The 16,985-nt window shown below is 43.1% G+C and overlaps 1 long non-coding RNA gene and 1 pseudogene across 1 annotated transcript; one reads left to right on the forward strand and one right to left on the reverse strand.

Moving 5' to 3' along the window:
• The first annotated feature begins 1,460 nt into the window (after positions 1-1,460).
• LOC119484182 lies at positions 1,461-5,719 on the forward strand (annotated as a pseudogene).
• On the reverse strand, positions 3,656-4,187 carry LOC119484185. Its single transcript, XR_005205922.1, has 3 exons — positions 4,123-4,187; positions 3,890-3,905; positions 3,656-3,793 (listed from the first exon to the last, which is right to left on the reverse strand). It is a non-coding gene; the product is annotated as an uncharacterized LOC119484185 (long non-coding RNA).
• Positions 5,720-16,985: the final 11,266 nt, after the last annotated feature.

Genomic DNA, 16,985 nt, shown 5'->3' on the forward strand with positions numbered 1-16,985 from the left:
TATATTATTATATTAGATAACACAATGTAATCTATATTATTATATTATTATATTATTATATTAGATAACACAATGTAGTCTATATTATTATATATTATATTATTATATTAGATAACACAATGTAGTCTATATTATTATATTATTATATTATTATATTAGATAACACAATGTAATCTATATTATTATATTATTATATTATTATATTAGATAACACAATGTAATCTATATTATTATATTATTATATTATTATATTTGATAACACAATGTAGTCTATATTATTATATTATTATATTAGATAACACAATGTAGTCTATATTATTATATTATTATATTATTATATTAGATAATGTAGTCTATATTATTATATTATTATATTATATATTAGATAACACAATGTAGTCTATATTATATATTATTATATTATATTAGATAACACAATGTAGTCTATATTATTATATTATTATATTATTATATTAGATAACACAATGTAGTCTATATTATTATATTATTATATTAGATAACACAATATAGTCTAATATTTGATAAATGGGTTCTGTAGAGAGACAGAGGAGAAAAGGTTCATGTTGATGAATAGATGCTGTAAATCTTTATGTTTTTGCTCACATTGATGATGAACATATCATCTCCTCTCTCTGTAATTCTCCAGACCTGTAAACCCCCCCCCCCGCCCCCCGCCCATTTTCTATCAGCTGAGCTAGTTGGGATGCAGCTCCCGGGTCTGACCCAGGTCATATCTGAACTGTCCTGAACCAGGGTTCAACCCGGGTTGACTGGCTTGGTTTGAGTTGACAAAAGGAGGGTTAACCCAGATAACCCTGGTCCGACCCGGGTCAGATAACCCTGGTCCGACCCGGGTCAGATAACCCGGGTCCGACCCGGGTCAGATAACCCCGGTCCGACCCGGGTCAGATAACCCCGGTCAGACCAGGGTCAGATAACCCCGGTCCGACCCGGGTCAGATAACCCCGGTCCGACCCGGGTCAGGTAACCCCGGTCCGACCCGGGTCAGGTAACCCCGGTCCGACCCGGGTCAGGTAACCCCGGTCCGACCCGGGTCAGGTAACCCTGGTCTGACCCGGGTCATTGGTGTGAAAGGTATCAGTGGGACTGTGAAAACACCATTTAGCCACAGAATGAATGATACCTGATACCTTCATCAGATGACTGGATGGTTCACAGAGATAATCCTTCTCTCACTGATGTGCAGCCTTTTCATAGATTATCTAAGAATTACATCATAAAAGACTGCAGATCTATAAACAATACATGAAGACAGGAGTGTATTGATCAGTGTAGAACGATAACAGACCTTTCATACTCCACTGCAGGACAGATAACACTAATCTAATATAGTAATAGTTAGATCAGGTCTGGTCTCCGGTGTTCTCTGACTGGGTGTTTGTGCTCCAGCAGCAGACTTCAGTCAGACTCGTCTACCTGGTAACAGATGATGATGCGTGATGTCATCAAGCTCTCTGGTCTTTAGAGCAGCTCTCAGTGAGACTGGGTCAGTGTTTAGAGTCAAGAGAACAGAGCAACATGGCTTCATCCTTTCTCTGCTTCTCCCTCCTCTTCATCAGCCTCTACACAGCAGGTACGATCAATACTCTCATCAATACTCTGATCACTGATCAATACACACTAGATACTGCTTATACTTCATCAGCCTCTACACAGCAGGTACGATCAATACTCTCATCAATACTCTGATCACTGATCAATACACACTGCTTATACTTCATCAGCCTCTACACAGCAGGTACGATCAATACTCTGATCACTGATCAATACACACTAGATACTGTTTATACTTCATCAGCCTCTACACAGCAGGTACGATCAATACACTGATCACTGATCAATACACACTACATACAGTTTATACTTCATCAGCCTCTACACAGCAGCTACGATCAATACTCTGATCAATACTGTGATGGTATTAGTTCTGTAGTTTCTCTCTGAGGTCTAAACTGATTGTCTCTGTTCTTCAGATGGATTCATGCAATATGAAGTGGACCGTTGTGACTTTAACTCGTCTGATCTGAAAGACATCGAGTTCATCAGGTCTACCTATTACAACAAGTTGGAGTACACCAGGATCAGCAGCAGTGTGGGGAAGTTTGTTGGATCACAGAGTACGGTGTGAAGAACGCAGAGTACTGGAACAGTGATCCTTCATTTCTGGCTGCGATGAAGGCTCAGAAGGAGACGTACTGCCTATACAACATTGGGATTGACTACCAGGCTGCTCTGGATAAATCCGGTGAGTTGGTGTTTGTGTCTCATCTCCATCAGATCATCATGTTATTCATTCATTCATTAAACTGACTGTTTAAACTGCTGATGAACAGGTGAATCTGATTATGAGCTGATTGTCATCACTCAATAGAAACTGATATTAATATCATTATTTATATTTCAACAGGAGGCTGGAACAGTTTATGATGTTAAACATTATATAATATAGAATATGATTACTTTATAAATCAACTGAAACACATCAGACTGAAGTCTGTCTCCACCTGCTGGACAAACACTGGTACTACTGGTACTAGTACTACTACTACTGATACTACTACTACTAGTACTACTACTACTAAAGTCTGTCTCCACCTGCTGGACAAACTCTGGTACTGCTGGTACTAGTACTAGTAGTACTACTGATACTAGTACTGATACTACTAGTACTACTACTACTACTACTAGTAATACTAGTACTACTACTGCTACTACTACTAGTACTACTACTACTGATACTACTAGTACTACTGATACTGATACTGATACTGATATAACTACTACTATTAGTAGTACTAGCAGTAGTAGATACATAGATAGTTTATTGATCGTGATTATTGATCCTGATTGAGGTTCTTTGTTGAGGTTCTTTATTAAGGTTCTTGATTGAGGTTCTTGATTGAGGTTCTTGATTGAGGTTCTTGATTGAGGTTCTTTATTGAGGTTCTTGATTGAGGTTCTTGGTTGAGGTTCTTGATTGAGGTTCTTTATTGAGGTTCTTGATTGAGGTTCTTGGTTGAGGTTCTTGATTGAGGTTCTTTATTGAGGTTCTTGATTGAGGTTCTTTGTTGTGACTCTGACAGCATGTCATTAATATATTGATCTATAAATACAGTAATTGAAGTGTTATTCATTAAAAGGTGGACTAAGACGACAGATATTGATTTGTGTCTGTGCTCTCTGTCTCCACCTGCTGGATAAACACTGGTACTACTGGTACTACTAGTACTACTGGTACTACTGGTACTAGTACTACTAGCACCTGTCGGTCTCTCTATGTATAATATGTTCTTCTTCATGTTTCAGTTGAGCCCTCCGTCAGACTGCACTCTGTGACTCCTCCTGGTGGTAAACATCCGTCCATGTTGGTCTGCAGCGTCTTCGACTTCTACCCCAAACTGATCAGAGTCCGGTGGCTCAGAGACGGACAGGAAGTCACCTCTGATGTCACTTCCACTGATGAGCTGGCTGACAGTGATTGGTACTACCAGATCCACTCTCACCTGGAGTACACGCCCAGGTGAGTCCACCTACAGGTCCAGGTCCAGGTCCAGGTCCAGGTCCAGGTCCAGGTCCAGGTCCAGGTCCAGGTCCAGGTCCAGTTTGATGAGAGTGTGACAGGAACACTGATGTGTTGGTTTGTGTCAGCAGGTCTGGAGAGAAGATCTCCTGTGTGGTGGAGCACGCCAGCCTGAAAGCACCTCTGGTTACTGACTGGGGTAAATACCTGTCTGTCTGCTCACCTGCTCACCTGCCGCTCTCTCTACCTGTCTACCTGTCTCTGAGCTCACCTGTCGGTCCCTCTACCTGTCTCTGAGCTCACCTGTCGGTCCCTCTACCTGTCTACCTGTCTCTCTGCTCACCTGTCGGTCCCTCTACCTGTCTCTGAGCTCACCTGTCGGTCTCTCTACCTGTCTCTGAGCTCACCTGTCGGTCTCTCTACCTGTCTCTGAGCTCACCTGTCGGTCCCTCTACCTGTCTCTGAGCTCACCTGTCGGTCCCCTCTACCTGTCTACCTGTCTCTGAGCTCACCTGTCGGTCTCTCTACCTGTCTCTGAGCTCACCTGTCGGTCTCTCTACCTGTCTCTGAGCTCACCTGTCGGTCTCTCTACCTGTCTACCTGTCTCTGAGCTCACCTGTCGGTCCCTCTACCTGTCTGTCCTCAGACCCGTCCATGCCTGACTCTGAGAGGAACAAGTTCGCCATCGGAGCCTCTGGACTGATCCTGGGTCTGACCTTATCTCTGGCTGGTTTCATCTACTACAAGAGGAAGGCCCGAGGTGAGAACACTACACCTGATTCAGAACCGGTTCAGACCAGTTGATAGCAGTCAGAAGGTTCAGACCTCTCTGGACCAGGTCTCAGAGTTTCAGAGCAGGTTCCTCAGAGTGTGAAAGTAGTTCATCCCCACTAGTCCTTCTGAAACCTGTCTGCTACTTCTGTAAAACACCTCTGTACTGAGTGACGGGGTGTTCCTGTTTCTCTAGTCCAGTTGTGATGATGTGGATTTGAGTTGACCCGGTCCTCGTCTCTTCTTTTCTTGAATCCAGGAAGGATTCTGGTCCCCAGTAACTGAACCTGGACCTGGTCCTGTAGCTGCTGCAGCTGCTGCTTCAACCTGCTTCATGTGTTTGCAGCTCAGCAGACCGTCAGTGCTGCCCCCTGCTGGACCGGCTGAACACCTGATTCTCTGATGATCTTTACTCTGATACCGGGCCGGTCTGAACCCTGATCCGGGACCGTGCTGTTTACTCTGACGGTCCTGGATCAGGTTTAGTCTGGACTCTGCTGTATCCCAGCTGAACTCTGCTTCATCTACATGTCATATGATGCTGCTTTACTGTGTGAAATCAATATGAACTCTGTTTTCAAATCAATACAATCCACTTATTTAAATGATTCGGGGGCTCGTAGGTTGTGTGATTGTTATTCTGTGTTCACGCTAAGAGAGAAGTGAACGTTCACCTCGCTTTACTCGCACTAGTCCGACCGCCGGCATCGTCTGCGTTGGTCTCTGTAGACGGAGCTCGTCTCCATGGATACCGACAACACGTCCTCCATCAGCCACGGAAGAAATAACCTCTGTAGCTGTTCATGTTGGTGAAGTCCCAGATACGTCACTAAACCAAACGCCGTCGTGTCTGGGTTCATGACGTCACCCGGCGGCGAGCTGTATTCACATCCAGTGACATCACACTGACTGTATCTAGCAGCCACACGTCTCTACTGAACGTACGAACCCAAAGTAATAACAGATTTAATATCAATAACCAGATCAACATGATGCTGAAACAACGACATCATGATGCCGATCAGTAGAACGTCTGGATTCATGCTCCGTCAGGTCCGTTACCATGACGACAAGCAGACGGCTGTTTAAAACGCTTGTTTTGTGAATGGAGTCTGGTGGATCAGAGCAGGCTACGCTAACAGCTGCTCCATCAACACTCACCATGACGTCATCTAGAGACTAGCGGTACGTGATGGCGTCTACTCACCTTCACGCCGTGTGTCATCGCTGTGTGAACAGGTCGCTGGGCTCTTGGTGTGAACGCATCGTTAGATTTATATATTTCTACTGGAGTGAAACGTTTGAACCAAAATAAACCCTCAGAAAACTCTCTGACACTGTGATTCATTGATCAAATATTAATAAACAGGAAGGATCACATCTCTATGATCCATGTCTGATGACTGAGTTACTCTCCAACACTTTCTATTATACTGTCTTTATTCACTCACATGCCGTCACTGATGATCCCAACCCATCACTAGTTTAACACCAGCCTCATTACATATTCATTATTAATATTAATCACTACTACAAGGTCTACTGTTAATTATAAACCATCACTAGTTTAACACAGCCTCATTACATATTCATTATTAATATTAATCACTACTACAAGGTCTACTGTTAATTATAAACCATCACTAGTTAACACCAGCCTCATTACATATTCATTATTAATATTAATCATTACTACAAGGTCTACTGTTAATTATAAACCATCACTGATTATTCATTCAGGATTATTGTTTTTTATTTAAAACCTGTTGTGCCTTAATATAATCATAAAACAGTAGAAAGTTGATTCTTCATCTTCAGTTAATTTCATTACATCATTTATAATTCCACTATAATATAATCATAGTTCTGAAGTTATAGGTCAAGCTGAAATCAGTTTAAACTGGAGTTTTAACGTCTGGAGAAATGAAGCTGATCTTAATTGATGTTTGATTTAATTCCAACATAACAACAGGGATCACACCATGTGACACTTCTTCACTTTATTAATACATCTATCTCTTAATCCTCATCTACTGATGACAACAGGAAATAAATCAGATTAATAATCTATGAGTTATGGTTCTTTAGATTCTCCTCATGTCATGTAAAAGTATTAATAATAAAAGAGGTCTGATGAACACGTGTGTTATTGAAAAGCCAACGCTGCCATCTAGAGGCTGAACTCTGGACCTTCTGCATGTTCCCCTCAGGATGAACTGTTCATGTTCCCCTCAGGATGAACTGTTCATGTTCTCCTCAGGATGAACTGTTCATGTTCCCCTCAGGATGAACTGTTCATGTTCTCCTCAGGATGAACTGTTCATGTTCCCCTCAGGATGAACTGTTCATGTTCTCCTCAGGATGAACTGTTCATGTTTTCCTCAGGATGAACTGTTCATGTTCCCCTCAGGATGAACTGTTCATGTTCCCCTCAGGATGAACTGTTCATGTTCCCCTCAGGATGAACTGTTGATGTTCTCCTCAGGATGAACTGTTCCTGTTCTCCTCAGGATGAACTGTTGATGTTCCCTCAGGATGAACTGTTCATGTTCTCCTCAGGATGAAACTGTTCATGTTCTTCTCAGGATGAACTGTTCATGTTCCCCTCAGGATGAACTGTTCATGTTCTCCTCAGGATGAACTGTTCATGTTCTCCTCAGGATGAATTGTTCATGTTCCGGTTGCATTAATCAGAGTAACGGTTGCATTAATCAGAGTAACGGTTGCATTAATCACAGTAACGGTTGCATTAATCACAGTAAGGGTTGCATTAATCAGAGTAACGGTTGCATTAATCACAGTAACGGTTGCATTAATCAGAGTAACGGTTGCATTAATCACAGTAACGGTTGCATTAATCAGAGTAACGGTTGCATTAATCAGAGTAACGGTTGCATTAATCACAGTAACGGTTGCATTAATCAGAGTAACGGTTGCATTAATCACAGTAACGGTTGCATTAATCACAGTAACGGTTGCATTAATCACAGTAACGGTTGCATTAATCACAGTAACGGTTGCATTAATCAGAGTAACGGTTGCATTAATCAGAGTAACGGTTGCATTAATCACAGTAACGGTTGCATTAATCAGAGTAACAGTTGCATTAATCAGAGTAACGGTTGCATTAATCAGAGTAACGGTTGCATTAATCAGAGTAACAGTTGCATTAATCACAGTAAGGGTTGCATTAATCACAGTAACGGTTGCATTAATCACAGTAACGGTTGCATTAATCAGAGTAACGGTTGCATTAATCACAGTAACGGTTTGCATTAATCAGAGTAACAGTTGCATTAATCACAGTAAGGGTTGCATTAATCACAGTAAGGGTTGCATTAATCAGAGTAAGGGTTGCATTTATTATTAAAGTTAACAAATGAAAGGGATTCTGTCTATAGAAAAAAACGCCTGAGGGCTTTTATTTTGAAATGAAAGCAGGAAGTGTTGATTTAAAAACAACTTTACTCACACTGTCTCACGCGGGCAGTGTGTGGCAGCTGCCAATTCTCTGGTGCTTGCTGTTGTTTCCCTTTTCCCTGGTGTTTTTTTGGTTGAGTTGCTGAGTGATTAGAGGGTTATTCAGTTCACCTGTTGCGCAGGGTGTGGGGACTGGCTCTTAAATGATAGTTGAGAGCAGCTTGGTGCATTCCCCTCTTGGCCAATCAGGGTGTAACGACGCCCTTTCTGTAGGGCTTAAAAGAGGAGGGAAACTGCACACCCAGGGTCATTCTGATCTCTCCTTCACTCAATGCAACATGTGTTATCAGCTTTACCAGAAACTCTGGTCTGTTTTGGGGCCCTTTTGGGATTCTGTGATCTTTGTGTTTTGTTTGTTGAGAGTGTTGACTCCTAGTTGGGGAAACAAGTTAAGTGCCAACCAATTGGGTTACCTGCACTGGGACGTTTAGGTACTATTTGTGCAACGATCTGGCTTGCCTTACAATAGCCTAACGCCTGCAGGCTGTATTTTTGTATTCTATTCATTTGTTGATTTTCAATGAAACCCTTTATACCCATTTCTTTTAGTGTATTTTATTTGGGAAAACTTTAAAGGAGGGTAAAAGGAAAAACACAAACCAATATTTTCAGTTTCCTTAATGTTTGTTATTATAGAGGCATTTGTTCATTATTATTATAAGAAGGCATTTTATTTTATATTATTATGTGGATGGGAAACTGTTTTTCAGTCTTCTGACTGAACAACTAAAGTCTGGGGAACTCAGTACCGCCACAAGTGTGTCCACCACCGTCTATTTTATAGAATAGAAGGCTCGCCTATTTTAATATGTTACGGAGATGAAAAAAAGTAAAGTTAAGTAAACTTGTTTTTAAATCAACACTTCCTGCTTTCATTTCAAAATAAAAGCCCTCAGGCGTTTTTTCTATAGACAGAATCCCTTCATTTGTTAACACGAGGCTTTTATTCTGAAATATGAGCAGCTCAGTGCTGTGGAACACGCAGTCACTTTGAGAGCTCCAAGAATTGATCAAGTTTGGGGTTTAAATCAACACTTCCTGCTTTCATTTCAAAATAAAAGCCCTAAAGCGGGTTTTCTTTGCACAGAATTCCTTCATTTGTTAACACGAGGCTTTTATTCTGAAATATGTGCCGGACAGTGATGTGGAACAAGCAGTGACTTGGAAAGCATCATGAATGAATACAGTAGGAGTTTTAATTGTGGATTATTACTATTATTTACTAATTACCCACGTTACTGAACCTTTCTCTGTCTAACATAAATATAATTATATTTATCATGAAGTTAAATGGCCATTAAAAGGCAAACTCTATGCAGAAAGAAAGAGCTGACAGCAGCATCAGAAACACAGCCGACAGGCAGCAGACACGCGTCTAGTGTGAACACCAGACTCCTGCATCACGCAGACTCCTGCATCACGCAGCCGCCACGCGACGCAGGACGCGACGCAGACGCCACGCGACGCAGACGCCTCGTGCTCCTGGCGTTGGTAGTGTGCCCACGGCTTTAACATGGACGCCGAAATAAAAAAACAACACGCCACGCGGCCAGCACGCCGTCTCATGCGGGCAGTGTGTCCACCCCGTTACCTCACATCAGCCCGGGGTGGAAAAGTGGCGGGAAGCTCCATTGTTCTCTGGCGGCTCAAACAGACCCGTAATGGCGTCCTGACCGGCGGGTGGCGGTAGAGAGGAGCTCCAGTAGCCGGGCCGGGTGACCTCCTGCCGGGCCGGTGTGACCTCCTGCCGGGACAGAGGACCGACCTGCTCCGCTCTGTCTGATGGAGGACAAAACGTCTCAGTCACTTAAACCAGATCAGAGTTTTCAGCTTAGCTTCTCTGTTAGCCTGCCAGCTAACTCTCAACACAGCTAATCTAAAGCCAGCGCCACGTTTCATCTACTGCCTCCATGTATCGACTCATATTCCTGCGATCCACCTGCATGGATAGGTACTCGGCTAGGTGTCCTTCAGGAGACGGATCTCGATATAGACCAATAGGATGAGAGATGCCTCACTGCTATTCTATGTTCATTAAATACAGTTACAGACGGGTTTAACACTGAACAATACAGAATAACATATTATCTAATGATTACAGACAACAAAACACACAAATATCATAACACCAATGAAGGGAAATCCCCTCAGGGATGTCTCACCTTCTGCGTGTTGGTTTGTCTTCTAAGCAGCTACAAGCTCAAAGATAAATCATACACAAGATATTATGTTAGTTAAAGTCAAACAATTATTCCGAAGATATACTCATCAATAGTTGCACAGAGTTTATTACAACAGAATCTGGATTCATCAATGTGTCTCTGACGTCACGCAGCACGGAGGTCAGTTCGCAGAGAATGAATGAATAGTCGTTCTTTACACTTGATATTTATGCACCTTTAGGGTCTGAAGGAGGGACAGGGCGTTCTTAATGGGCAAGACCCAGTACTTTTCCATAGCTTTGTTATGTTACTTTCTTGTGACCTAGATGACCTCTCACTTCTGCTACTTCTGACTCCATTTCTACGTTATCCATCTGCAAGAACACCCTGTTCCCTACCCCCTTCCTCCCTCTGTCCCAGGCTCGATAAGATATAAAGATGACACTTGTACACACATACCATACATGCTATTACCCAGTCCTACAATTGAATTACTATTACATATAAAACAGATATTCTACATACATTATCCCTTTATTAGTATGATCAATTATAATTCTATGTTCTTACACCCTTATGTTATTTACCTCTACTTCTACTTGATTGTATTAGTGTATAGACTCAAACAAAGAGAAAGATAGACTATCTTTGTTTCATAAATACATACATTCCTTGCAAGTCATTATCCAATTTCAACCGGTTTTCTGATAGCTAGGCGGTCTACCAGTCTGCTAGTGAGATTAGACCCAGTTACTTCATACGTAACACTAGATTTTCTACTTACGCAGAGACATATCTTAAAATACATCCTGAGATATTTCCAACATTTCCTCTTTTGAACTTATTAAAGTTCACCCTTGGCACACTGAAATATCAAAGAACGGTACAATCCTTGTATTATCTGTTCCTGTAACATAATTAAAATGAAATCACACCATCCCTTCTGCGGAACCCTCGGTTTCTTGATACAGAAACTCCATGTTGAGGAACCCTGGCCCTCCCCACGTTCCCTGTTCAATGCTGGTGCTTACACATGCTCATTTGATACGGAGGGGGATTGTTGGGACGTTGTTTTTCTATTGCAGTAACGATTAGTCTTTCCGTCAGGCTGCGAAAACATGGAATGCAACAACAGCCACATAGGACCAAGCATGCAATTACCACCAAAACTGGATGAAAACAGAGACACAATCATGGACTTCCATTTACCAAATGTTCTGTCTAACCAATCATTAAGCGGGTTGTTTATACCAGAATCTGCATGCATTTTGTCTGAGAGAGTCCTAAGTCCTTCTAAGGCTTTAGTCACTGTCCCATCTGGCGCAGTATTATTGGGAATAAAAATACAACATGCATCCTGAAACATGGTACAAACCCCTCCCTTCTCAGCTAATAGCATGTCCAGAGCCATTCGGTTCTGGATCACCATAAGGGATGTAGGAGCTAGTTGTTCAGCTAAACCAGCTATGGCATCCCGAGTGAGATTAGTGAGGCGGAGAACATTATAGTGGATGTAATTAATACGATCGACGTTTTTGCTGGGGGTGATGGGAAACACTGGCAGAGGACAAGTGGCAGGTTCTCGAACCCAGCCGCTATTTGATCAGCTAATTTGTACTCATTGGGCACCCCCCGAGGTACTCCAATAGCATCGATATACGTAGGATTATTTAAAGAGACGTCGAAGCTTCGTTTCATTCTTCCCGCTTGTTTTGTGCCAACCCCAATGATGGACATCGGAACTGCCAACCGCACAAGAGAACACACACCTGACCAATTGGCTGGCAGAGTCACCCGTAAAGTCTGATCCCCACAGTACCAAAACAAGTCACCTCGCCCTTGGGTCCATTTGCCTGAAGTAGTATTATGCGTCACGTCATATGAGGTGTTACACCACGTGACTGCTCCCCTGGTCACCTGTATTTGCCCAGTTCGTTTAAAACACAAATAATCCCCTCTGCGTATGGTAATGTTGGTGGCTGTATTTCTTTTTTCAGTATAGGATAAAATGAATCGAGATGGGTACAATTCTGTGTGATTCTCTCTCCTGCAGTAATAAGTTGTAACATACAACTAAGCCCTTCTGGATCGTCCATGTGTACAGGACCTGGTACCATCATTAATTGCGGTCTGGCAGTGGAACAGGCAAAACAATTATCAGCATCATATTGTTTAGTTGTAAAGGTCATCCAATCTAACCACATATTTCTATCTCCATACCTCGTTGCTATTGCGTATGATATCATTAGTGGATAAGTCAGTGAAATCTAAGGACCGTACTTTGTCGTCAAGGAGTCGTGGAGCGGGGGTGGGTTTTTCTTAGTGATTGTTTGTTTCTGAAATAAGATCTTTATAGTACCATATTGGTCTAATCCAGGCATGTCGACTCCTAATGTGACATATCCTCTCTCTGGTTTCTCTCCCTGTCCCCATTGAAACGGATTATACCGTAGCCCGTTTAATGTTACCAACAGTGGATTATACCGCAGAAGGGTTTGTTTCCCATGTGTATAGGAGTTTGATACTGATCCCTGAACAACACTCATTTTTTCTGCCTCTGAGTCATAATATCCTGATACACTAGTTCTTACCCATGACCCAGAGTATGAAAATACATCCTCCCAACTTCTACATCCGCTAGCGTGACCACACAGGTACAAATTATATGTATGCTGCCAACTTGGTTCGGGTCGGGGGCACTTTATGACATCACATAGATCAAATTGAAACGTTGTTTTGGCGTTTAACGTATAGTTTAGTACAATGTTGATTGTTTCGTCCACGTCAGGCCCTTGGCCGTTGGCGTACCCTGTGTCACATTCGTCATCAGTGCATCTTTTACTTCGGTGTGATATTAGAGTGGAACGTGTCAAAGTCGGAGTTGTATGATTAGTTGTCTGGGTACTACGCAACTGTGGTAAGCCCTCGAAAACGAAGAACAATCCCCCCACAATCAGCAGAGATAACACCACTACCAGGGCCTTACATACGGTCCCCATACTCACCTTGTTATTCTTCTCGAGCTTTTGTTGATTAATTAAAGTTAAGTAACGCACACATACGTTTACCAAAATATATGAGAGTATGAATTAATATTATAAGAATCATTCCCTCCCCATTGGTCCCCTAAACTATAGTTGTTATATGACGGAGAACAAGGAGCACGAAAAGTACTACAACCTTTATATTGTAAAGCAGTAAAAAATAAAAAATAATGGAATATATGTCCACCTGAAGAGTTACCTATTCATTCTTGTAAGCCGTATTTTAACTGTAAAATCAGCAAGACCTTGAAACCTTCTTACCCTGTTGTATCTCTTTTCAACTCATTTACATGCAATTTTATTTTACTGGAAATGCAAAAAGTCAACCAGTTACTCAATGTTTTTGACCGTGATGTTGTTATCTCACGTGTCTGTCAGTTGGTCTTCTCTGGTGTCCCTGCAGAGAAGCTTGCATCTACCCCAGGTGCTGTTCCGATGACTGGTGTCCCTGCAGTGAAGCTTGCATCTACCCCAGGTGCTGTTCCGATGACTGGTGTCCTGCAGTGACGCTTGCATCTACCCAGGTGCTGTTCCGATGACTGGTGTCCCTGCAGAGCGATTTCCGGCGGTGTTGGCTCCCCTGTATCGATGCCGCCGGAGATGAGATCGCCTCCTGGTGGTGGACCGTTGGTGGAACAGCACTGTGTCAAGTGCCACCAGACGCAGCCTTTCCCTTTCAGTTGAACCGCTGTGGAGGTCCTTGCTGTCACCTGATGTGGTCCCGTCCAACGTGGTTCCGACCACTTCCTCTTTAACACCTTCAACCAGAGGTGTTCAGGGGGACCCGCCTTGAGTTCTGACCTCTGAGGTGGAGCAGGATAAGGAGCACCTGGACAGGAGAAAGCTGAAACAATAGCATTAACCGACTGATAATAGGGGCGGTACCCAACAGCGGGAAGCACACAGAAAGGATGCAAAGGACCGGGAAAGGGTCTGCCACAGGTAAGCTCAAACGGAGTCAGCCCTGTTGACGAGTTAACAGAAGAGCGAATGGATAATAGAACAACAGGGAGTGCATCAGGCCAGGACATTCCTGTGGTCTTACAGACTTTTAACAAACTTCCCTTTAATGGTTCTATTAGCCCTCTCGACCTTTCCCTGCGATTCCGGGTGGTACACCGAGCCATATTTGTGTTCCAGACCCAAAACAGTCTCTACTTCTCCCAAATGTTTGTTTTTAAAATGAGAGCCATTATCAGTCCGAATGAGTTTTGGGAAACCGTGTTTAGGAATGTAGTCATTCACCAGACATTTTATGACCGCTTTTGCATCCTCTTTTCCAGTCGGATAGGCTTCTATCCACCTGGAGAAGGCATCCACTATGACTAACAAAAATCGTTTCCCTCCCACCCGGACACCCATATCCGTGAATCCATGACCACCTGTTCCCCAGGTCCCTGGGGTTTAGGGTATTTGCCCACCGGTGGTTTGTCTGTAGGTCTGATGTTACACGCTTGACATATTTCACACCTTTGGACATAGTCCACAACAGTCTTCCTTTTCTGCGGGAACCACCACGCATCAAGGGCAAACATCATAATTGGCCACACCAGCATGGCATAGCCCATGGGTTTGTTTCAACATAGTTGGAATCCAACTGTTTGGCATAACTGTTTTACCATCCTTTGTCCAAAGTTCTGACACACAGTTAGTGGCACCTGCATCTTCCCAGGCTTTTCTTTCATGCCCAGGAGCGTCCTCCTGAGCCTTTTTCACATCATCTAAAAAGGTACCCAGTTCATCAAACGAATTTAAACTGTAACATCATCATACTATTAACAACATAGCCTGCAGCTCCCTTAGCTGCTTCATCGGCGGCATTATTCCCAATGCTTTCCGGGTCACTCCCTTCTGAGTGCCCTTTAACCTTAATCACAGCCACCTTCTCCGGAAGGTGGACGGCAGCCAATAAATCCCTCATGAGGCCTTCATGAGCCATGGATTTATTCCCACTCGTTTTGAACCCTGCCTGAACCCAGCCAGACATGTCCCTGTGTATAGCATTACAAACATAGGCAGAATCAGTAAAGATATTCACAGTTTTACCCTCGGCAATACGAAGCGCACATACCACAGCAGTTAGCTCAGCCGCCTGTGCAGATTGTTTACCCTCCAATGGGACGCACATAGAGTAACTGGTTGATTACCGGGATTGACAAGTGAGACAACAGCATATCCTGCTTTTAGTCCCTCAGTAGGATGCCTAAAGCAACAACCGTCTGTGTTAAAGATTGAGCTGTGGTTCTGGCAGTGGGAGGGCTTCCAGCCCTGGTCTTAGTTTTACAAATGGTTCTGATTTTCTCCATACAGGAATGCTTCTCCGCTATTCCTTCTCCCATACCATCTGCCATATTGCAACCTTCATGTACGAATGACACGTTCGGTTTGGAAAGGATCTGTAAGATCTTGGTTTGTCTTAGTGGTGTGAGAGTAAAACACGAAGAGGTGACGTAAGCCACAGTACTATGTGACGTGAGAATGTGCAATGGATGATGCATGACAATGTGTCCGACTTTCTCTACTATTTTAGCTAGGGCTGCTGCATATCTGACACAGGGACTTGCTCTTTGTTCTGGAGTATCCAAAAGGATACTACAATAGTATAGCACCTTTCTTTCTCCTCTTTGTTTCTGATATAGTACACCGTGAGCAGTTGACAGTTGCTCGGATACGTCTAAATGGAAAGGCTGCGTATAATCCGGAAGAGCCAAAGCTGCTGCCGCCGCCATTTCCTGTTTAAGCCGTATGAACCCCTCCTCCCCTTCTTGAGACCATTCTAACTCAGCAGTAAGGTTTCTCATTCCCGCCATAGTGACCATTTGTCGCAACAACTGTGTGTCCCCCGCGTAATTAGGAATATATTGTCTGGAATAGCCAGTTAGTCCTAAAAATGACAACATTTCCTTCACTGTTTGTGGTTTCGGGTGATGCAAAATCGACTCTCTGTGTGCAGGTGACATAGCAGTGCCTTTGGCTGTAATCACTCTTCCCAGGAATGATACCTGCGCTCTGCAACACTGGAGTTTTTTCTTTAGAGACCTTATAGCCAACAACTATGTAGTCTTAACAATAACGCATGCGTCAAGGACAGACATACCTCGGCCGAGGGTGCTGCCACCAACAAGTCATCAACATACTGTACAATAAAACATCCTTCCGGGAGTTCCAACCCTTTTAGGTGTTGTCTCAATGTTTCATTAAAAATAGAGGGTGAGAGGATAAAACCTTGTGGTAAGACATTATAGGTCAATCTTTGTCCCTCATAGGTAAAAGAAAAAATATCCTGTAAGTGTTCCGCTAGAGGGAGGCAAAAAAAAGCATTAGCCAAATCTATGCACGTGAAAAAAGTGTGAGCCGGAGTCAACATGGAGAGAGCAGAGTGGGGGTTGGGTACTGGTGTAACTGGTGTGGATACCACTTCATTAATGGCTCTTAGATCATGAGCCATTCGGTAAGAACCACTAGGCTTCTCACCGGGAGTATGGGTTGTGTTCCATTGAGAGTAAGATTTTCTTAACACCCCTGCCTGACACAGTCCCTGTATTGTAGGAGAAATACCTTGGGCAGCTTCTATTTTATGTTTGTACTGTGGACGCCAGATAGGACAGTAGGTATGTAATTCAAAGGTTACTGGTTCCATGGAGCATCTTCCCACATCAAACGGTCTTTTGACCACAAGGAGGAAGGGAGAGTAGACAACATGGAAGCAGCACCCTCTCCGTCAGTCAATTCACAGCCGTGATGACGCTGCAGGGAGACGTTTTGACATGTGCCCTGTACTGAACTGAAATGTGATATTTTATAGCATTTCCCTTTTTTCTGCCACCCAAACCCCTGGTAGTGATGTTTCCACCCATTCAGTGTAGCCCACAGCGTCTTTACACATATTCCCAAATCCTTAGCCTGATGTTTTTGGTGCTAAAGCTAATGAAATATGAGGAACCGCATAAGACGATAGGCGATACC

The sequence above is a fragment of the Sebastes umbrosus genome, unplaced genomic scaffold (genome assembly GCF_015220745.1).
Source record: "Sebastes umbrosus isolate fSebUmb1 unplaced genomic scaffold, fSebUmb1.pri S35, whole genome shotgun sequence".
NCBI classification, from domain to species: domain Eukaryota; kingdom Metazoa; phylum Chordata; class Actinopteri; order Perciformes; family Sebastidae; genus Sebastes; species Sebastes umbrosus.